The sequence below is a fragment of the Suncus etruscus genome, chromosome 8 (genome assembly GCF_024139225.1).
Source record: "Suncus etruscus isolate mSunEtr1 chromosome 8, mSunEtr1.pri.cur, whole genome shotgun sequence".
NCBI lineage: Eukaryota > Metazoa > Chordata > Mammalia > Eulipotyphla > Soricidae > Suncus > Suncus etruscus.
In genome coordinates, this window is record NC_064855.1 from 116,224,055 (window position 1) to 116,241,876 (window position 17,822).

General features: G+C 41.7%; 1 pseudogene; it reads right to left on the reverse strand.

Annotated features, from left to right (window-relative positions):
• Positions 1-8,725: 8,725 nt before the first annotated feature.
• The window catches only part of LOC126016011 (carboxy-terminal domain RNA polymerase II polypeptide A small phosphatase 2-like), a 44,909-nt pseudogene continuing 35,812 nt past the window's right edge, over positions 8,726-17,822 (reverse strand).

Genomic DNA, 17,822 nt, shown 5'->3' on the forward strand with positions numbered 1-17,822 from the left:
AAAATCAACCAACCAACCAAACAAAAAAACCCATTTTTTAATTTAAACCATTTTGATTTATAAAATTCGTCATAGTTGGGTTTTAGACATATGATGTTTCAGGACCAATCCCACCACCCAGTGTCAACTTCCTTCATGTATCTTTCTCCCCCTCCGAGTCAATTTCTTTCCTTCTCCTCAATTATACTGGGGCCTAGAGTGTTCTTAACCCTCAGTTAAACCATTGCATTTCTTTATGCGGTTATTCTAAATAATACATAGAAGTGATATCATTTTGTATTCATCATTTTTCTTCTGGCTTACTTCATTTAACGTAATATCTTCCAGTTCCATTTATGTTTCAGCAAATTGCATGATTGCATCATTCCTTACAGCTGTGTAGTATTCCTTTGTGTGTATATATACACAGCTTTTTCCCCCTGTACTTGTTTCTCCCCTTTTATTTAAACACCATGATTACAAAGCTATTCATGATTGAGTTATAGTCTTACAATGTCTTACAATGTATACCATCCTTCACCCACAAATATTTCCCTCCACCAATGCTCCTGATTTCCCTACTACCATCCCCCTGATTGTCACTGGGGCAGACATTTGACTTCCCTTTCTTTTTTCATTTTAGACTCTATGGTTTGCACTATTGTTAGTGAAGGGGTACCATGTGTATCTCTTTATATTTGTTCAACACCCAGTTATTGTCCAGAGTTATCTGTTCCAACTATTATTGTCACAGTGTTCTCTTCTCTACCCCAATTGCACTGCTCCACTATTTGCAGCAAACTTCCTACCATGGACTAGTCCTCCTGAACTTCCTTTTTATTATATCTGGATCTGATTACTACCCTATCTTTGATTTTCTTATAGACCATAAATGAGTTAGATTATTCTATGTCTAACCCTCTTCCTCTGCCTCATTTTACTCAGTATAATAATCTCCAGGTCTATCCATGTATAAGAAAATTCCATGACTTCATTTTTCAGAATAGCGGCATAGTATTCCATTGTGTAGATGTACCACAGTTTCTTTATCCACTCATCTGTTCTCAGGCACTAGGGTTGTTTCCAGATGCTGGCTGTTGTAATTAGTGCTTCAGTGAACATAAGAGTGCAGAGACCTTTTATATATTGTGTTTTTTGTTTCCCTAGGGTATATCCTTAGGAGTAGTATTGCTGGATTATATGGGAGCTCAATTTCTAGTTTTTTAAGGGGCATGACCAGGTGTGGCTCCAAACCAAACTAATAATAATTAAGAGCTACTGCATGGAACAGATCTTATTTTTGCCTAGTTTTCCAGTAAATTATGTTAAAAATAACTAGGAATATACATATTGTTTTCCAAAAAGGCTGATGAAGTAGACGTTCCCACCAGTAGTGAATGAGTCTCTTTCTCCTCACATCTACTCTAGCACTGGTTGTTCTTGTTCTTTGTGATGTGTCCAGTCTCTGTTACACAGCTTTTTTTTTTTTTTTTTTTTTTTTTAGTTTTTGGGTCACACCCGGCGGTGCTCAGGGGTTACTCATGGCTGTCTGCTCAGAAATAGCTCCTTGCAGGCACGGGGGACCATATGGGACACCGGGATTCGAACCAACCACCTTTGGTCCTGGATAGGCTGCTTGCAAGGCAAACGCTGCTGTGCTATCACAGCTTTTTTTAAGTGACTCTGCCCAATGAAGGCCAATTCTTTCTGTGATACTGACATATACCTGGTTGGAAAGATCAGAAATCACTTACTTTGCCAACAGTCACACGCAGCAAAGTTATCTGGCTTAAAGAGCTTAAAGAGCTGGATGCTCCGAGCAGACCCAACCATGACCCGTAGACTTCCACCATGTCTACGCAAGCATCCAATGCCATAGTCTGATGTGACAATCCAAAGAGAGGTTCAATGAGCAGGAAAAAACTCACAAACATACTGGCTTTGTTGCTGGTTGCACTGGAGTCTTTCAGAGGGTGAAAAGGGAAAGGTCCTGTCCTACTGAAGCCCTGAGATGGCATGCAGATCCACACTACAACTACCTGCATGACAATGGTTCAACCTCATCGCTCTTCACTTATATATGCAGAGACTTCTACCCACCAAACCCTCTAGGTGTGCTGGTTTTGTGGATGACATTTCCAGGGAGATTTTGAATCAGACAACCACACCTCTTCTATTGCCTCTGCACTTCCAGATATACCTGGAAACTATACCCATGAACTCTTGAAAGAGAGACCCAACTAGAAGGAAAAAGTCATGGACATACCCACTTTACAGCTGATCACACTGGGCCTTCAGAGGGTCCCTGTAGTGACTGTCTGCCCAAGACAGACAGAGGGGGGAGAAGTAGAAACCAAGTATACTTTTTATTCCTCCTGGAGTTTGAGGTCTACTATTGACAGGGATTTCTGAGATAGAGGGAGAAATAGATGAAAATTCACCAGCTAGAGGTGGATGGGGGAGGCCCAGCCTAGGGGAGGTTCAAGAAAGAAAGAAAAAAGCATAGACATAAAGTAGGCAGCATCTCTCTGATGATGATTTATCTCTGGCCCCCTGCAGACCAGCAGGCACTGCTCTAGTCACTCTCCTGGGGTCTCCTGTCAACTGGCCAAAATTTTCCTTTTATACCTGGCATGACAAGAGGGTATGGCCAAGGGGTGTGTCCAAGGGCATATCCAGGTTCAACTGTCATTTCAGTGGGGGTATACAAGGTCCGTGTCTAAGTCCAGTGTGGATATTCAAGGGATATTTCCAAGTCCAACTGCCATTACATCAACAGTCCCATATGAAACACTGCTGTAGCCATCTGAGCTCATTAGCCCACCATTACAAATCCTCAAATTTATGGTCTGTGTGGCTGCGTGACACCACATACTTTTAATTCTGATTTCCTAATAGTAATACACAGAATATTAAGTAAATTATTTCTACCTGCCAAGGGGCAGGCTTAGGGAGTTTGAGAAACTGATGACCAGGTTGGAGGGCATTTTATTCATGATGGGATATTGAATGCTAAAAATAGCTATATTATGAACAACTCTGTAGACCACAGTGTCTAAAATAAAGAAATTTAATTAAAAAAAAAAGAGCAGAGCTGTCCATGTATGTGCTGCCAAAGTGAGCAGAGAGTAGAGTTGTTAGGATTGAACTCAGCACATGACAAACTCCAGGAATTTAAACTTGTAATACCCTTGAAAGGCAGGTACTGTAATGCTCTGCATTATTTTACTGTCCCTGTGATAGAAGTACCAGTCTCTAAGCTCTCATCTCATTGGGTTATTAGAGAAAACAGTACAGAGGTGAGGGTGGCTGCCTTGCATGCAGCCAACCAGTTTCTATACCCAGAACCACTATATGTAGTTCCCTGTACCCCTCCAGAGATGATTCCTGAGCAGAGGGCCAACCGTAAACCCTGAGCATGACCAAGTGTGGCCCCATACTAAACTAATGATAATAATTAAGAGCTACCTCTTAAGAGTGAATCTTACCTTTGCCTAGTTTTCCAATAAACTATGTTAAAAAAATAAAATAACTAGGAATGAAAATGTCTGAGAGTTTTTGGTACATATCTTATAAAATTTTTATTTTATTGAAACCATTGTGATTTACAAAGTACTTCATAGTTGGGTTTTAGACATACAAGAATCAGGTCAAATCCCAACAACAGTGCCCAACTCCCTCTACCATGTTCCCAGAGTATAACCCAACCCCCATCTTTTGCCCCCAGTCTAACAGTATAAAAAGTCCATTTAGAGTTTAGATTGAAGTTTGGGTCTTTTGAATCTATTGTTATTGCCTTTGGCATAAATATTTAGTTCTGTCCTTTTTAAACACCAACAATTCACCTAAGACCTCTTGGCCCCTGGCCCTATTCTTTCATGTTTCTCCTTGTGTTTCATCCTTGTGTTTCTCCTTTTCCACTCAGTTTCTTTTTTTCTCTTCACTATACTCTTGGGCCAAGTGTGTTCAAGGCAACTCCAATTTGGATTTGGTACTTGTCTTTGCTCTTCCAACCAATGATAACAATAGCTTCTATTTTTGAAGTCATGTCAATGTGTTGGCATCAAGCTAAATGCCTTAGTTGTCATATTCACCCCAGGATGTAGATATGATTGTCATTTCCTTTAAAAAAATAAAACAAGGCACTGGGCCTTGAATTAATTTTCCTAGGGGTGTCTGACTTCAAAGCTTGTCACTTGTAGCATTGCCTTTACAACATAGCTTTTGATTTCTAATTTCTATTTTTAAAAGTGTTTTTGTCATTGCATCTTTTACTGTTCAAGTATTTTTGTATAGTGGGAGTGATAGCAATTAAAATATTGCCAAGAAAAATGTGTCAGAAAAGTCATATGACTTTTTATAAAAGAAATCATAAACCAAACCTGCATCAGAGAAGCACTAATCTGAAAATATAGCCCTTAAGTACAATTTACAGCCAAATGCTTTGTGTTCTCAACCACAGAGTCTGTTGCTTACAGAAAAACAACGCAAGATCTATGTTTCTAGCCAAAAAAGCATGTAAGGTTCCTATCTGATACCTAGGAATAGAATTGTGAAAAAGAAAAACTTGATAGTTGAAACTGGCATAGCCTAGAAAGACTGAATATAGCTCCCAAGATTGGGCTTCTTTCTGACAGGATGTAGAAAGTCTGTTTGATTCAGATGGGTTCTAGCTTAGTTGTTACTCCAATTCATCACCTTACTTTAACTGAAGATCCTGATCCTTGTCTTGGGAAGATTAAATCAACTCCAGCACTGTCTGAGAAATTTATGACTCTAAGTTTCTCTCCCACAAAACAGATAGGGGAAGACAATCTGTCTCAAGTAGCCAAGAATAAGGGAGAACTACTGTCTAGAGGATAAGTTCCAGGATCTCTTTGTTGGGACTGCTGTTCTTCAGTCTATAATCCTTTCAGGACAAACGACCTTTTAGAAGTGACAAGAATCTTTAACCAGTAAATGCTGCCTGGAACCTTGGTGGAAAGTAGGATGAAAAACATTGATTTAATTTCATTTAGTGCTCCCAATAATTCTTATCGAAAACATTATTCATCTCCCATATGTGGGTGGGTGAATTAAGTTGGAAATATTTAACCACTCTTGTGGGATCACTTAAAAAATGAGTCCATGCCTTCTGAGGTCTTTCTTACCTACCTGAGGATAGTAAGTGAACCAAAAAAACCCAGAATTTTAACAATGTCTAGTTATGTGTAAAAGTTTATCTTCTGTGATTGTTGTTTTTGAGCTGCACCTAGTGGTACTCAGAGCTTGCTCCTGGCTTTGCACACAGGAATTACTCCTGGCAGTGCTCAGGGGGACCATATAGGGTGCTGGGGATTGAACCCCAGTTGATAACAAGTAAGGCAAATGTCCTATCCACTGTACTATCACTCTGGTTCCATAAATATTTACCTTTAAACATGGTTTTGTATTTGCTAACCAATCTGGAGATATGGAAGAATTTTCTGCATATGACACTGGTGACTATTTTAATTTCATCTTTAAAGTTTTTATTTTGGATATTTCTCTAGTCTTTTCAGGATTCAAAGTAAGTATGATGGTCAGCTGTGTTATTCTCATACTGAGGATAAATGAAAATATACCAGTAAATGATGCAGGATATGACTAACAAAAAAGAGAGCAGATTACAGTGCATTTCTTGCACTTTCACACCACTTCCGTGGTGTGTGTGTGTGTGTGTGTGTGTGTGTGTGTGTGTGGTATGTTTTGTGTGTGTGAGTGTATCTGGTAGTTTGACTCCCTCCTGCAATTTTAGTTTTTTCAAGAGATTTTGCTATTTTTGCTTCCTTTCTTTCTCAGAAGTGATAAATTTATAGCTCAATTGTATTTTGAAAATTCTCTCTTTCTTAAATCTATATGAATGTACCTTCACCTTTAACCCACCACAGTGCCCTCTTCATAATGTCTTCCCCATGATAACAGATGAATCAAAACCAGCTATTGGAGTTTTTATGTCTTACCACAAAAATCCCATTATTATCCCCATTAATCAATGAAAAAGAAAATATTGTAGTTGAACAGAAATTTATTTTCTACGATATGCTTCTCAAGTTTCAGAATATTTTCTTCATTTGTTGATCCCTGAAAATATCCTGAGGCTATTTTCAAGTTAGGTAACATGTTTGGGTATCTCTATGGATTCTTCTAGGAATTTCTCTTAAGCATTGATCTGGTTGAAGACTTACAAAGAAAAAAGAAAGCTTTACTAAAATAGTTAAGCTTCATTCTAGGAGAAAATACTGTCAACACATATCATGGAACCAAATGTTTGCTTCTGAAACATACAAAACCATAAAAAAATGCCATCTAACTAAAAATTGAGACACCACCAGTTCAATAATAAAATAAATAGGCAAAAGATTTGAACAAACATTTCACATGATTGATCACTACACTAAAAGATGCTCAATATTATTAACTACCAAGGAAATTTAGATTAAAGCCACACCATATATCCTTGTCTGCACAAAGAAGATACACATAAAAGACCAACAATAGGGCCCGGAGAGATAGCACAGCGGCGTTTGCCTTGCAAGCAGCCGATCCAGGACCGAAGGTGGTTGGTTCGAATCCCGGTGTCCCATAGGGTCCCCCGTGCCTGCCAGGAGCTATTTCTGAGCAGACAGCCAGGAGGAACCCCTGAGCACAGCCGGCCGGGTGTGGCCCAAAAACCAAAAGAAAAAAAAAAAAAAAAAGACCAACAATAGCCATTGATGATAGGATGTGGAGAAACTGGAATGTCCTACCTTGCTGGAGAGTGAAATGGTAGAGCCAAGATGAAAACAAGCTGATGATTTCTCAAAATGTTAATCACATAATAACATATAAACAATTCCCCACCCTTGGTATCTGTCCAAGATAAATGAAACTATATCCATTGAACATGAATGCTCATAGCTGTTCCATTTACAACAACAGCTCCAATTTGCAAACAATTTGGATGCCTATTGAGACTCAGACAACTGATCCACAAAACAGCCTGGGTAAATATTGAAATTCATTACTCAGAGTGCATATAATTATTATATTAATATTATGACATATAATGTTGAGATTATCCTATTGTAGTCATACTCTAGTGTACAATATAAATGTATTTACTGAGAATATTATTTTATAATAGCTAAATTCCATTGAAAACAAGAAACTTGCCCTCTGCAGACCCCAGCAACCAGGATATCACCATTCCTCTTGCAACTAGTAACTGGGATGTCTCCTCAGTGGGAGAGGGGGAGCTAGCCGACAGGACCTCTGTACTAAACCCTACAGCAGGGATATGGGACTCCCAAGCCAGGCCTTCACAGTAAGGCCCCCGGGGGTGCAGGGAAAGGGAACAAGTAGCTCCTTCCATTGGCCATAACCAGACTGTGCATCTGACCTTGCCCTGGAGTTCTTTCTCATCAGTCCTCATTTCCCAAAACTAGGAAATGGCTCACTAGCACCCCCACGACAACTGTACTTAGTTTACCATGATACCACAATGCTCATAATTTTAGATTGTTCCTAGGAAAGGAAACGGAATGCCCAAGACCCTCTGGATAAAACTCCATGTGCTTAACACCTCACAAAGCAGTACATTCTCCCCACCCCAGCCAGATGTCAACCAGCCCCCAGAGTGAAAGATAGATTTCCTACATGAGAAAAACCGACACTCGGCTGCTATTGATTTCCTCTTGGAGGCCCCTCTTCCTTCATCTCCCTCTACCGTGGACTTTTGCTTGCTACCAGACTCGGTGGCTGAGAAGCCCCCCACTTGATGTGGTGATGAAGGATTTAGATATTGGGCAGAATAGAAATAAAACCAACATCTAAGACAGTCTCCAAAATTAAGAGCAAGAGAGGAAGAGAAGAAGTAGCAGCTTGCCAAAGGAGAGACTTTGGAATGGTAGTAAGAAGCAAGAAATCATGGTGAACCAATTGTTGGAGGTTTATGAGAGGAAGCTTATCACAAAGAGTAGGGTATACAATGAGTGCAGAGAAGGGACCATTAGGACAATGGAAGTTGGAAATGATCATTCTGGACAAGAACTGGGTGCTGAAAGGGGAGAATATGATATGAATGATACCCCTTCAGTACCAATATTGAAAACCACAGTGTCTAGAGAGAGACAGAGAAAGGGAAAGAGAGAGACAGAAGAGGGAGAAAGGAGAGAAGAAAATCTGCTCCAAAAGCAGGCAGTGAAGAAGGTAAGAGGGAAACTGGGACGTTGGTGGCAGAAAATGTGCTCTGGTGAAGAGTGTTGGACAATGTAAGAATGAAACTCAATTATGAACAACTTTGCAACTGTGATGTAGGGAAAATATTTATTTAAAAATTGTAGGAAATGCGTTTATTATGAAGCATGAGTTTGAACCACTAGTCATTCTTAAATAAATCTCACATTTTGTATTCCATCACAATGTCCTCCCGAATATTGGAGTGACTTCCCAGGTTCTTTACCTCCCTGCTGAGACCAAGTCCTATAAAGCCCCTCACAGACTCAGAATTATATCTGAATTTATTAACATAACTTTTCTGCTATTAAAGTGGCTAAACTCCCTAATACTTCTGTAAATGATAAGTAGATATTTCAATTAAGGGCAAGATTTCAGGGCTATAAGAAAATAAAGGATTAAAAATTTTTTTTAAATAAAGAATTGTTTGAGTCAAAAGAACAGAGATCAGTGATATGTCCTCTTGCAGGTTAGGGAGAAGACCTCCTTCCCCACTTGGTGAAGACTATGGCTAAGTGATAAGTAAGGCAGGCCTGGTACCAAGTCTTGGGGAGACTCGGAAAGAGTTTGGCACCCATACTAGAGGCACAGTGGTTGGGCCAAAGGGGTTGGTGAACACTAGGGAAGCCATTTGTGGAAACAAGTTTTTCCCTTCCCAGAAGCATCGTCTTTCTGACTGCAGCAACTGGCTGGAGAAAAGTTTTAGTCGAGTGTGTACCTGAGGTACCTCTGAAAAGAAGCCAGCCTCTGACCCTTTCTTTCTTCTTGGAGAAGCCATACAACACTGAGGAAAGACCATGGGTTTGGCAACAAGGCCAACCAATAAATCAAGTTTTTTTTTAAAGATCAGAATCATGTTTAGCAGCTCAGTGAATGCCATGTCATCAAACCAAGACTGCACAGGTATTTCATTCTCAGGGTGGAAGATTCAAGAAGCAAGTGAGTTGTGTAGAATGAGTGTTTTCCTCTGTTTCCTTCTCAAGTGACTGAAGCCCTTAATATAGCAGCCCTGGTGGAACACAGGACTCCAGGAACAGGTGGGTCTGGATCACTCCAGCAGATCTATCACAGGATCAGCATACTTGGCCAGGCTGGAAGTCAAGAGAACACATTCAAAGAGTTCCCTGGTACATCTCAGGAATTTATCCACATCAGGCAGCTTGAGCACATAAATCTGGTGCGTGGTTCCCTCAATCTCTACAGGAACTATGAGATCTGTTTTGTTGATAGGCTTAAAAGGAGCTATGCACCAGGGTTTCATCCAGGTCAATAACTATACAAATCTTTCCTTGATCTTCTTCTGTCACCTCTGGGAGCAGGCAAGTCCCTGGGATCTTAGCAATGGTGTTGGCTTCCTCCTTATATACAGAGAACTCAGTGGAGGAGCTTGATTGACCAACATGGTGGGCATGAAAACAGCAGAAAAACATCTTGAAGATGTTACTTTCATGGTTTTTTTTTTTTTAGGAGGGTAGTTAGAAACCAGGAATTGCCTGGTGAGCACCAGGATATCTTCTATCGATGCCTGGATGATTGTAGTTATAAGCACAGAACTCACACTCTACTTTTACCAAAATAGAGACTGCCCTAGCTTCCCCTTCCCTACCTTCATCTACTCCTTGTGAGATGTAAAGACCCACCTAGGCTTGATTAGCCTTAGATAGGCGTTGAATTAATTATTAATTATAGAGTCCTAGATGGAAGATGGATGATGGGCCTTCTTGGCTTTTCCCCGTGCCTTGCAGCCCCTTCCAGCCAGTGCATCTGTAGGTATCAGGGTGACTGCAGGGAAATGACCCACAGCAGTCATGAAGTTTTAGGAGATGTGAATTTTTTTTTATCAATATAAGGCCCTAACCACCATGTGCTTCTCTCACATGGCTTCTAAGCTAGCCTTTTAAGCAGCCTCCTTCAGCTCCCTTCATCCATCTTATCTCTGATCTTTCCCTGCTGCGACTTCTTGCTCAGTCTCCCACTCACCCCAGAGGCAACCCTTTATTAACATCCACAGACTTCTTCCATCCAGGTAAGATAGGCAGGAAGTTGGGGGAGGGGTTACAGATAGGTACTTCTATTTGTTAAGTATGCCTGTCCTTCCTCCCATGTGGATTGAGTCTGAACAACAAAGACTGCATGATGAGGAGGAGGTTCTGTGCTCAGTCCACAATACTGGGAGTCCCCTAACCCCATGCTTTCCCCCCTAATGTCTTGTTTTCTTAATTCTTGCAGTGCCTCTGCTTCAGACCTAGTCACCTAAGTTTAGATTTTGGCAAGTAGAGCCTGTACAGGTGATGATAAAGCCATGTTCTATCCAACAGTCCACCAGCCCAGGTTGGCTGGACAGGGGGGGGGGGGGACTGGTGGATGCATAGGCTGGATTGGGCCAGGGACCCTGGGTGTTTACATACTTGATCTTGTTCCCTCCTAGAGACAGAAAATGTGGCTTTCCGTAGGGAGGGTGGGTTGCCTGGGTAGTGACTCCCCTGGGTAACCCCCAGCCCTGATTCCTAGGACATCTCTGGGATAATCAATTTGGGTCCAATTTTTTATTTTTTAAATAAAAAAGACTTTAGGCTACAACTTGTTAATAAAACAAATGTAGCTCTGGGAAGATTATTTTCATTGCCTGTAGCACAGGCTTTCAGCACTGACTTTAAGTGGAGTTGTGCATTTGAATATTCATAAGTGGGAATTGTAAACTCACAAATCAGGATGCTTTTCTCTATAGGATGCCAACCAGAAGCAATGTCACCATCTATTTGGAAAAAAGCAGTATGGTGTGTGGGCTGCAATGAAGTTCTGGTAACACATTTTCTAACCCTTCACTGGGCTGTGTCCTGACACATGATCTGCTAAGGCACAATATTTTCCATCAGGAGAGTCCTGGAAAACCGAGGCCATATGGCTGCCTTCGTTTGGTGCTAAAATAGGATCTTTTACTCAGGCTTTATCTTTTTAGTCAATTACACAGCATGAACCCAGAAAAGTCATGGGTTTCTGGGACTGATTTTGTCACATTGGGGCAAGGTAGAGAGAATCTTTTTTTTTTTCTATTTTTTTCTTTATTTAAACATCTTGATTACATATATGATTGTGATTAGGTTTCGGTCATGTAAAGAACACCCCCATCACCAGTGCAACATTCCCACCACCAGTGTCCCAAATCTCCCTCCATCCCACCCCACCCCCACTGTACTCCAGACAGGCTTTCCAGTTCCCTCATTCATTCACATGATTATGGTAGTTCTCTGTGTAGTTATTTCTATAGCTGCACTCACCACTCTTTGTGGTGAGCTTCATGAAGTGAGCTGGAAGTTCCAGCCCTCCTCTCATTGTCTCTGAGGATTGTTGCAAAAATGACTTTTATTTTTCTTAAAACCCATAGATGAGTGAGACTATTCTGCGTATCTCTCTCTCCCCCTCTGACTTATTTCACTCAGCATGATAGATTCCATGTACATCCATGTAAAGGAAAATTTCATGACTTAATCAGAGAGAATCTTTTTAATGCATCCTTCCTGCTTCACCAATTGCCTCTACTGAATCTCATGTCTGTCCTCCATTCATTGAAAATGTCTGTAACTGTGATTATTTTTTTTCCAGACTTTTGCACATGAAGGATCCTCTCTGTGGACTAGATTTTGCCACACATAGAAACATCACCTTTGCTCATTCCTCAGTCTTAGGCCTCTTCCCATAGAGGAAATGTGACTACTCATGTCTATGGCCAATGCCAATCCTTGATTCTATTATTTGGTGCTTCCAGTTGGTCCCTGTCCACTGGACTTAAACACCAATTCTCTTTCTGCTGTTTCAGCTCTCTGAAGGTGCCTTTATGGACCACTTCTGCCATTAGAAAAATATGCTCCCAAACTGAAATACCATGAGTGACTTTTCCTAGCTCTGATGTGCGGAAAGTCAAAACTAAGATGCTGAAGGATGAATTTCCACTGTGGTTTCTCTCTCTCCTGGGCTGCCAGGCCCCTACCCTTCCAGTTTGATATTTGAACTTGTGAATAAAGAGATGTCAGTTTGGCAGGCTCAGAGACCACGCGGCTAGAAGCCACCAGACTCCATGCTTTTCTCCCTCATGACTGTCTTGGTTTATTAATTAATGCAGTGACCCTGCTTCACACTCTTACCTGAGGTTAGAATACAGTGTTTGGGAATTTACATTGATCAGTGACCTTGCCCCCAATTTCTAGTATTACATACTTTTAGCATCAGTACCCCTAAATTCGTGCATTTTGGATAGAATCCTCTGTGAAAACATTGGAAGGAAATGTCAGCTATTAAAGGCAGTGGATGTCACCCCAAGACCTTGTTTTCTACGCATTTTATAGCAATTCAAATTCTAGAAAAGGGAGCAAACTGTCCTCAGCTGCAATTATCAGTGCTACAGGAGGGTATACAGATATCTGGGGAAACGAGGGGACACAGTGTTCTGGGAACACAAGATAACAAATACTAAGAAGGAAATACAGCAAGCAGGCATGTTTACACACATGTTTCTTGGTTGTTATGTGAATCATAGATATCTGTGAAAATAATATCAACTGTCATGGTCTGTGTTCTGGGATGGAGAAGGTGGTATTATGATGTCTTCCTGAGAGGTTTACCACTTGTTGGGAAGGTGTGATATCTGGTAGGGAGGTGCATTATCCAATAGGAAGGTGCCATACCTGGTGACAAAACATGCTATCTGGTAGAATGAACACTGGGAAGTTGGTAGGGCTGGAAAAAGCTGTACTAAAGAGCACAACAAGCAAGCAAAGAGACCTCACCTGTTGTCATCTGTAGTGGAAACCGAGGTGGGGATGACTGAGCCATGAGAATAGATAGAATTCACATTATTCTTGGCTTAATGCCACCTTCTTAAACCCAGTTATTGCTGTAGCCAATTATCAAGCTCACTGGCGCCCCAAAGAAGTGGTGCTTCTTGAAGGGGAAAACCAAATTAAAGTGTGTTTTTTTAAAAGCCTAGACGAGTTGGCAGGGAATTCTATTGCAACTTCCTTCATTGCTGAGGCCCTTTATATCTGAGAGCCCGAGCTATAGGCAGCTTCATGGTGTCTTATAGTGGAAAACTCCCCTGGGAACCATGTGCCTGCATCTTTAAAAAGATTGCTATTATTATGACACTGCGATTTACCAAGTTATTCATAATATAGTAGTTTCAGGCATTAAATATTCAAACAGCTGTCCCACCAGCAGTGTGACCTTCGTTTCTACCAATCTCCCACCCACCATCTTAGTCTTTCCCCTTGCAGGCACAAACATATTTATGTCATACTGTTTGTGACAACACAAATGCACATGACATGATCAAAACTTTGATCCACAAGGGTCAATTGAAAGGATTATTCTCTCTCTCTCTCTCCATGGTGTAACTAAATTCAGCATCTAAGAAGGTGTTGGCTGTGGTTGTGCTGGTTGAATTTTCTGTTATTGTTTAGGCTCACTGAGCTTGGGAGATAACTATGGAACTTTCCCATCAGATATACTATGACACTACCTGGCTGACACTATTATGAAATTTTGATGTCATGTGATGTATGTATGCAGCTGTGCTGTCCAGTGTCTATAAACCCAAATCAAATGTATTGGCTTGGCAATTTGATAAGGTTAAATTGTGGAATTGGGCCATTTCTATTGGAGAATACAGGGTGTAGCACTGGGCTGTTGTGGCTCATGTAAAAGCAGAATCTGCACCACCCATTTTGAGAAGGCGCCAGAGGTATCAACCCAGACAGACTACCTGGGAAGAGTTGAACGCCATTATTTTCTTTTAGAGGTTGGTAGAAGAGGTGGGCCATTTTTCTTTTATTGGGGGTTGAGATTTGGGGGTCATACCTTGCGGTGCTCAGGGGTTTCTCCTGGCTCTGCACTCAGAACCACTTCTGGCAGGCTCGAAGACCATATAGGATGCTGGACTTGAACCTGGGTCCTGGATTTTGAGCAAGGCAAATGTCCTATCATTGTGCTATTGTTCCAGCCCCTTTTGTTTTATCACATGCCTGTATCTTTCCCAAGATCTAGGCTGTTGGAGACAGGACTGGTATAGCATGAAAGGTATGATAAACTAGTTTCTGATATCAAATACTAGTCATTACATATCCAAGCTGCATTTTCTCTTCCCTTGAGAACAGGCCACATGCCCCAGCACCCTATTGCAATGGGGTTTTCTGCCAAGATTGGGAACCACTGATAGAATGTGCTAGTCATCCTGTTTCAATTCCAGGTCCCAGCCCCATGAAAAACCCTATAATAGGAACTTCCAGGCCTTTCATTGGGTCATAAAGCGAGCTTTATGGGGTCATAGAGAAGGGAAACATACATTAAAAGGAGCTTGGGTCCCAAATTTGCTTTATAGGAGCAAAATAAACAGCTATGCTCAAAGTCACTGGTTCTTTAGTTTTTTTTTTTTTTTTGGTGGGGGGCACACTTGTCAGTGCTCAGGGGTTAGTTACTCTTGGCTCTGAGTTCAGGAATCACTCCTGGCAAGCTCAGGGGACCATATGGGATGCTGGGGATTGAAACTGGGTCAACCATGTGCAAGAAAAACGTCCCATCCACTGTGCTATCGCTTTGGTCCCTGGCTCTTCAGGTTTTATCAGTCAGATTTTTAGGTCTTCCTTTATTAAAACTGTACCCCAGCACACATCTAATTTTTATGCATAATGACATTCTCATGGCTTACAACAGCAAACACTTATTATTTGGAAGGAGGGCAGTTTTGAACATACTTGGCAGCACTCTGGGGCTAATTCCAGCTCAGAGATTGGGTGTTATTCCTGGCTACCACGAGGGGCTGAAGAGAAACCTTGGACCTTTCATATACAGATCTGGAGCTCCAACCCTTTGAGCCCCTCAAGTCCCTCTCCTGGGTGGCCAGACACAGGATAGCTCTCTCTCTCTCTCTCTCTCTCTCTCTCTCTCTCTCTCTCTCTCTCTCTCTCTCTCTCTTTCTCTCTGTAGGCAGTAAGAAAAGCAAAGAAGAATTCAGACACAAAAAAATGAATAAAGTAATGAAAAGCTCTGGCAACCAATGGACATGGTGACTATTGTCATCAAATCCATGCCTGGTTGCTTTGGAGAATCAGTATTTATTTGTTTTGAAGTCTGCAAAGGATCTGGCTACAGGCAAAGGAAGAAAAGATTCCTCCCTGTCTTCTGCTGTTCCCTGTTCAGCTGCTGAAAGCTAATGACAGAAAACAACCCTCCCATTTAGTATTCTGGGCGTTTAAAGGACCCTCAAGTACCAGCTCTTTGGAAGCCCAGTGTTTTTAAAATTGCAAAAGAGGCAGGCCAGGCTGGGTGCCAAGGCTCCCCTCCTTGATGAACTCTTCGGTTCCGCTAGGCTAAGACAAACCCAGTGTCTGCTCCGAAGAGGTAGGGGGCATTTTAATGAGGGCTGTGGTCTGCCAAGAGCAAGGCAGCATGGCCCAATTTAAAGAGCCTGATTCACGGCCCCTGGGTTCCATGTAGCACTATTGGGTGAGAAGTGGCCTCTCCAGCAGGCCACAGCTGCACAGCTTCCAGAGTGTGCCTGGCAGGAGCAGAGGGAAAGGAAGCCACTTGGGGAAGAAAAAAGCTCAGGAGGCCAGCGAGGGATGGTGGAAAGGTGGCTGTCGGTGCTCTGAAGAAGTTAGAAGTTTTAAGGTTTTCTCTTCTTTTTCTTTCTTTCTTTCTTCTTTCTTTCTTTCTTTCTTTCTTTCTTTCTTTCTTTCTTTCTTTCTTTCTTTCTTTCTTTCTTTCTTTCTTTCTTTCTTTCTTTTCTTTCTTTCTTTCTTTCTTTCTTTCTTTCTTTCTTTCTTTCTTTCTTTCTTTCTTTCTTTCTTTCTTTTCTTTCTTTCTTTCTTTCTTTCTTTCTTTCTTTTCTTTCTTTCTTTCTTTCTTTCTTTCTTTCTTTCCTTTCTTTCTTTCTTTCTTCTTCCCTCTCCCTCCCTCCCTCCTCTCCTTCCTTCCTTCCTTCCTTCCTTCCTTCCTTCCTCCTTCCTTCCTTCCTTCCTTCCTTCCTTCCTTCCTTCCTTCCTTCCTTCCTTCCTTCCTTCCTTCCTTCCTTCCTTCCTTCCTTCCTTTCCTCCTTCCCTCCTTCCTTCCCTCCTTCCTTCTTTCCTTCCTTCTTTCTAACTCTTTGATCTCACTCCCAGGTCTCAGAATTCTTGCTTTTGTTTACAGTTTTTGTTTACTTATAGGGAGAACATGGGTTTGAACTCAAATTTAGGAAGAACCAATGCAAATAATTCTCACAGATGAGAGGAGGACGAATTATATAGGTGGGGTTGAAGTGGGTGGAGGTAGGTGACAGGGTCGAGGGAATTGGGAGCAGACAGGTTCTGGGTGAGGGCATTTTCATTGCATGTAGTTGACCAGAGTTTGATCCCTGGCACACCAATGTAGAAGAAGCCTCATACCCCAGTCCCAGGGGATTGAGGAATGCAGGTCTGGAAGCAACTCTGACATGGAAAATAACCCACACAGGTTAGGAAGATAAAACAAGTTCAGGAACTTCCAGCACAAGCTCTTTGCCATCAGGCAAAAGGGCAAGGGTAGGCAGACAGGCTAGCTGTGGGACCAAAAACTGGAAGAAGTATATGACCTGGTCTTTACTGGGAAGTGTAGGACCACCCCCATAGGTGGAGAACAGGTAAGGAAGGGTAGGGGACCAATCCAGAGGATCTAGCCATGCAAATGGGACAAGCACATGCAAAGAAGAAATCATCATAACTGGGGCAAAAACCAGATACTCTGACACCCCATATCATCCTCCAAGCCCAGCCAAGGATGAATCCTGAGCACAGAATCAGAAACAAGCCCTGCGCACTGCTACGAGTGACTCACTTTCCCTCATAAAATAAAACAAGATTCACAATGTATGATTTTCTCCTGTTACTGTATTTATATAAGTTTTAAGCTGTAGCTGAACACACAGAGCATGCATCCAATTTCCCCCTAAACACACAGAGCTGACACCCTATAAATATTCTACCCACCCAAAATAAGGAGAGCTATTCTGTCCAAAGTGGCTTGCAGATGATTCGGAATCTGTATGTGCTCTAACTTGTCTGGTATCCAACATAACCAGCATCATCGGCATTGGCCAAGCCAGGGAGAAAATATTGAGGGAAATTATTCTTCCTTAAACCACTGTGCAAATAATCATCTTGAAAGTGTGATTTTAGTGGGATTCTAGTCATTGCAAGAATCTAGACATTGCAAGGCAATCCAGTGACCCCTTGAGGTCAGGCTATTCCAAGAGCAGAGGCTCAGCTGCCGCCTGCATAGGTCGCAAAGCTATAGAAGGATAACTCGTGTTGTTTTTGTCACCTCAAGGCAGGATTCTTGGGTGACACCTAACTCCTTCCAGACTCCACTTGTCTTCCTTGGGACTGGGAGTTTTACCAGAATTTATCTTTCTTTCATGCTCTTATCTCTTTCCTCCTCTCTACTATCATAGACAAGGCTCTCTTCCGGTGAAAGATTTCAGTGTTCTTGGGCAATTGTAAGCACAGAGATTAAGAGCCCTGGCATTTTCAGAATGTCCTCTGGGCTCTTGTCCTCATTATCCACTTGTGGTTCTTCCATTCCAGTTCATCAAGTCTCAG